Genomic DNA, 6,850 nt, shown 5'->3' with positions numbered 1-6,850 from the left:
ATGTTCGTCTCCTAGGGAGAAAACGAGTGAGAGTCGTCACCAACATTTATTTAAGGAAAAAGTTAGAAAAACCAAAAAAGGTTTGTGAAATTTGAAAAGAAGGGTTCAGGAGTTGTTTACGCATAGGGAAGGTATTAGCACCCTACGTGCCTGTCACGAAGAACGACAGCCTTTAATCGAGTGTGGAATAAAAATAACGTGACTACAAAATTAATTATTTTTCTAAGAGCGGTGAATTTCTTTTCTCTTACTATATTATTTTTATTTATTTAATACTTTTTTGAATCGACAAAGATGTTGTCATTGCTCCTACGTATCGTCAAGTACAATGAGGAAATCAGACCTACATAGTTCTTTAAGTCTAAATGTTTGTGTGTTGAATTGATTTTATATTTTTTTTTGAAAGATTTATTTTAATTGCAAAGAAAGAGTCGTTAAGGTGTTGGACCTTGAAACAACGTTTTAGATTTTGAAAAGCGGATGGAGTCGTTAAGGTGTTGGACCTTGAAACGATCTCAAGTGATATTTGAGTAGAAAAGATATAATATCAAGAAAGATACATAAGGGTACAAAGATTGCATCAAAATCTTAAGAAAAACTAATCGACTGTTGCATAGGGTACAAGGCTTGCAAGAGAAATAATGTAGGAAACGATCCACGGTTTGATTCAGAAGTGCCTCAGCTTTTTTTTCTTCTTCTTCTTCTCTTTCTCCTTTTTGCATTTTTTCTCTCTTTCTTCAGTTCTCAGACCCTTAAACTCTTCCCATGTATGGCTATTTATAGGAAAATGCCATTTGGTGCAGGGGAAGCTCGCCCAGGCGAGTGGCTTGCTTAGGGCTAAAGAAATTTCATGGCTCAAGCGAGCCAGATGCTAGCCTGGGCGAGTTTAGGTCCAAAAAAGTCTATGAAATGACCATTTTGCCCCTTCCTTGTGGCTTCTTTTTGGAACTGACAAACAACCATCAAAACCCTGCGCGACCCCTTGGTCTTGTGCTGTAATCGATGCCAAACACCATAATTTGATTAGCAATGATCAAAATATCATATCCGAATGATAAAAACATTATACCCAGATGAAATTAGGGTTTGACAATTGCCTTTCTTTACTTATCTTTTATTGAAAATAAAAGATAAGTAAAGATAATGACACTAATTTCATTCGAGCGATCTAGCTATTCAAAACCAGACGTCAGACAAAAAAAATGAAACCAAAAAAACAAAAGGACATTGAAGTCCTGTAACACCAAACAGAGGACCTTGAAGTCCTATAAAACATAAAATGGAGGACATTGGAGTCTTATAGGACATAAAAACAGAGGACATTGACATTGAAGTATTGTAAAGCGTAAAAATAGAAGACATTGAAGTCTTTGAAAAATATAAAAGTAGAAGACATGGAAGTCTTTGAAAAACATAAAAGCAGAAGATATTGTAGTCTTTGAAAAGCATAAAGACAAAGGACATTGAGTCCTATGAAAACATAAAGATAGAGGATGTTGAGTCCTATGGAAGATAAAGGCGGAGGACATTGAGTCTTATGAAAGCATAAAGACAGAGGATGTTGAGTCCTATGAAAACATAGAGGCGAGGACGTTGAATCCTACGAAAGCGTAAAAGACAGAGGACGTTGAATCCTATGAAGCATAAAGGTGAGGACGTTGAGTTTTATGAAAACATAAAGACAGAGGACGTTGAGTCCTATGAAAAATAAAGGCGAGGATGTTGAGTCCTATGGAAATATAAAGGCGAGATGTTGAGTCCTATGAAAAATAAAGGTGAGGATGTTGAGTCCTATGGAAAGATAAAGGTGAGGATGTTGAGTCCTATGGAAAGATAAAGGCGAGGATGTTGAGTCTTATGAAAAATAATGGTGAGGACGTTGAGTCCTATGGAAAGATAAAGGTTAGGATGTTGAGTCCTATGAAAAATAAAGGCGAGGATGTTGAGTCCTATGGAAAGATAAAGTGAGGACATTGAGTCCTATGAAAGATAAAGGCGAGGACGTTGAGTCCTATGAAAGCATAAAGATAGAGGACGTTGAGTCCTATGAAAAATAAAGGTGAGGACGTTGAGTCCTATGGAAACATAAAGACAGAGGACATTGAGTCCAAGGAAACATAAAGACGGAGGACTTTGAGTCCTATGAAACATAAAGGCGAGGATGTTGATTCCTATGAAACGTAAAGACGAGGGCATTGAGTCCTATGCAAACATAAAGATAGAGGACGTTGAGTCCTATGAAAAATAAAGGCGAGAACGTTGAGTCCAATGGAAACATAAAAGCAAAGACGTTGAGTCCTATGAAGCATAAAGACGAGGACGTTGAGTCCTATGCAAACATAAAGACCGAGGATGTTGAGTCCTATGAAAAATAGAGGCAAGGACATTGAGTCCTATGGAAACATAAAGGCGAGCACGTTGAGTCCTATGAAAAATAAAAGTGAGGATGTTGAGTCATATGGAAAGATAAAGGTGAGGACGTTGAGTTCTATGAAAGGTAAAGGCGAGGACGTTGAATCCTATTAAAAGATAAAGGCGAGGACATTGAGTCTTATGAAAGATGCCAATAGGTACTAGTACCCAAAGGCTCAACCGTATAACAAAGCAAGAGGTTAACTCTTTAAAAGGGTCACGCATCCCAAACTCAAAAGATAGGACACTGGATTTTGGAAGCTAGCATATAAAGAGAAATATATGCACTTATAGCTTGATATGGAGCATGAGTTATGGAATGCAGAGGCGTGCAAATTTCATCTTGAAATGCAGTAAATGTAGGCTTTGTATCTAGCAATGCAAAAGGTTTTGAATCATGAAAACTGTGCAATGCTCATGACATTCTTTCCCTCTTTTGTGATTTTTTTGTTTTTTTTTTTGTGAAAAACACAGCTTGACCGCCTCTTTCTGAAGGACGTGATAATTCATGCAATCTCATCCTATCTTTTGCAGATCCCTTCGGAGACTCCCTCAGAGTGTTTTTTTTTTTTACTTAATCACTTGACAATTTTGGATGATGGCAGTGGAGCCATTTGACTTTTTATTCAATCAACTGAAATATTGATCTTAGGATTCGTACATTTTTGTTTAAAAACCTCGATTATTCTACACAGCAAGAAAATATAAGGCTTTGAGACCGATCGCGTGCACCATTGAAGGATGGCGATGGATTGTTACACTTTGTTATATGATCAAGTGAAACTTTCCTGATTTAAGGTCATAGAGTGATGCCAAGGGCTTGTTGATCCCAGTGAAACTTGATGACATGGGCTGATCATGAAAGAATTTATATAACGAAGGCTACCCTTGGATTCAAAAAGAATCCTAAGGAGTTTGCATGAGGGACTTACATCAAATGTACCCTACTATCACAATTATCTTTCTTTTCACTCGCCTTTGGCGGATTTGCTTTCTACTTTTTTTTTTCTTAACATCATTGTTGCCCAACCTAGAGCTTGGTAAACCTCATGCATGTGTTGTTTGCATTGCTCTTCCCACCAGTTTAGCGGTGGTTCCTGCTTAGGATTTTGATTTATTTTATTTTTTTATTAGTTTTTTCAAGAAAACAATTATACTTTGGCTCGGAGGGGGTAACAAGGGATAAATTAGTGTTTGGGATGAAGAAACACGGTCATGTGTCATTTTAAATCTTGACTAGAAACTCTTACAGTTTGGATTTTGGGACAAAACCTCTGATAAACACTTTCCTGATTGTTTTTTTTTTTTTACTTTTGCCTAGGCCACCCTTTTTGGTTTTCAACCTATCGGGTGAGGACTTCTTGTCTGCCCCTAGGTTCGCTTAAAGCTCATGCATGGTGCCTGTCATTTCCCTAGTGTAAGGTTCAGAGGTATATGTTGTTGTCGTTTGGCATGACCTTGCAGCAAGAAGAAATAAAAGAAACTATCCAGGTTATTGAAAAAGAAATTTCAAGGACAAGAAAATATTTAAAGGATTTTCAATTGACAGATTAAGTCAGATGACTCTTGTTCTTTACAACTCATTTTTCTTTCGAGAAAGACAACTTTTAAGAATGATAAGATAAGGTCACATGAATGTCTATACTTCTTATTTTTGATTTGGAAGCACAGTCAATCAAATGTCTATTCAACTTTACTCGTCGTTTACGACACGGTGCAGGGGAAGCTTGCCCAGGCGAGCGGGTTGCTTAAAGCTGAAGGTATCAGCTCGCCCAGGCGAGTGGCTTGCTTAGGGCTGAAAAAATTTCATGGCCCAAGAGAGTCAGATGCTAGCCTGAGTGAGTTTAGGTCTAAAAAATTTAGGAAATGACCATTTTGCCCCTTCCTTGTGGCTATTATTTTTAGAACTGACAAACAACCATCAAAATCCTGTGCTACCCCTTGGCCTTGCACTGTAACTAGTGCCAAACACCGTAATTCGATTAGCAATGATCAAAACATCATATCTGAATGATAAAAACATTATATCCAGATGAAATTAGGGTCTGACAAGGATAAAAATGAAAGAAAATAAAAAAAATTAAAAATTAACATTTTAAAAAATATTACTTCAAGTGACAATTACTAAAAATAACTTATTTACTGAACAGTAAAACAAATTTTTTAGATAGTAAAAAAATTAAAAATTAACCAAAATACCTTACCGAACATAATCATAGTTGATGAAATCAAACATTAATTAAAATTAATAAAATGATAAAATAATTTATAAAATTATATATTATCAATTAATCAAATCCTTGAACTTGTATTGAATACCCAAATCCTTGAAATCAATTAAAGGAGTACAAATGTTCCTAGAATTTTAAATTGCTCATGAGTTTGGTCCTTGAAATTGTAATAGTTGATCAAATTAATCTCTAAAATGAAAAACACTTAATTGCCATTGCTTTCTGCCCACTAACTTTAAAATTTCATGAGTTATACCTTCACAAGGATTTTCCTCCCACGTTTTGACCACTTATATAGTTTTGCGAATATTGTCCTAACATTATGATTGGCATGACAATTGACCCGACAGTATAATATATTTAATTACACTTTTTTTCATTCAATTTCAAATTTTTATGTATTTTATCCTAAAAGAGTAATCAAGCCTTTAAAAAAATTGTATTTTTTTAAAAGTGTTGGAGAGAGAATTTTAACCTTTAATAAATTACTCTGTTTATGAGTGGATGTATGATGTTGGTAATAGTGGTCATGATGTGATCTTATATTTAACAATTTTTTTTATAGTTTTATTAAAGAATGATGTTTGTTCATTAGCAACAAATTACTATTTATAGTCTTTTTTATATTTAATAATTTTTTTTAATAATTGCTCTCTCTTTTTAATAAACTAATCTTAAATATAATTAAATTAATTATTGATAAATTTAATATTACTAATTAACTACACTAAATATTTTTTTTATTTTTATAATATAGTTAAAATAAATCTTATAAATAAGACAAAGTTATTAAAAAAAGGATTAATGATTATACGTATTAAATATTTTACATTATTAATCAATTAAAAATTAATATTGATATATGATTTTGAGACGTTTGATTATAAAAGTCACTAATTTTATTATATAAGAAAGTTTTTTTTTTTTGAGGTAGCAAAATGATATGATATTTATGTATGGTAGTTTGTAATATGATGAAAGATTTTGATTTAAGATTATGAAAGTTATTGGTAACATTAAATATATTTAACAGAAATTACTTGTACTTTCTTAATTAGTTTCTTGAAGGAATATATTAGCACTCTCCTTTTTATTGAAAATCGGTTGAGAGTGGGATTTTTTTTTTTTTTTGTTTTCTACATATATCTTTCTTGAAAAACAATTTTATTCAAAACACAATTAGAGACTAAATTAAATATTTTAAATAAAAATTCAAATATTAATTTGACATGTTATGAAGGACTGATCGGTTTTTTTAACTAATGTACATTATGTCTCTTAATAATTCTCAATCTGTATTACTTTTTAAATTAATTTCCAAAATACATTATTTTTTTTAGTTAAGAAGTCGGGTTGAGTCAACTTGACTTTTCACTTGAGTTTTTTTAAATGTTATTTCAATAAATTTAATTTTAGTTATTTTAATATAAAAATGATAATATATTTGGTTTAATAATTTATTTATATTACAATACATCATAAATAAAATATATAAATAAAATATATGAAGAATAATATTTGCCTAAGAAAAAATTGAAGATAAATATATGTTGGAATTTTTTTTTTGTTTAGAAGTCAGTTATGTGCGGTCAAGAATCATTGTATATTGTATTTTATTTATAATGTATTCTGATATAAATAAATTATTAAACAAATAATATCATTATTTTTAAAAAAATAAATATTATAAAAATATTAAAATTAATAAAATAACATTTAAAAAGAAAAATCAGGTGAAAAGTCGGGTTGATCCAGTCCGATTTTTTAACTAAAAAATAAAGTAATGTAGTTTAGAAATTAATTTAAAAAGTAGTGTAAATTGAAAATTATTTGAAGAGATATAATATAGATTGGTAAAGAAACCAAGATGGATCACTTATAATACACACAATTCGTATTGGTAGGGAGGAAATATTTATTTCTACTCATTAAATCACCCTTAATTATCCTTTTTGGCTGCTAGTTTCATAACTTACATTATCCATTGTTTTACTGAAGTTTTAGTACCGTAGGTCAGCCAAATATTGTCCTAGAGATTGCAACTGGATATATACAAGTCTGATCGTATAAATAATCAAGCATGAAATGTTGTCCATTTAATTTTTCTGGTATGCATAGCTCCTTCTTAATAACTATTAATCATTACACTCCACCAACCGGACTGAGAACTATTGCCTATGAACTAATGAACCACCCCGGACACGTAA

This window comes from Glycine max, chromosome 4 (assembly GCF_000004515.6).
Source record: "Glycine max cultivar Williams 82 chromosome 4, Glycine_max_v4.0, whole genome shotgun sequence".
Taxonomy (NCBI): Eukaryota; Viridiplantae; Streptophyta; class Magnoliopsida; order Fabales; family Fabaceae; genus Glycine; species Glycine max.
Note: the sequence above shows the minus strand (reverse complement) of the source record.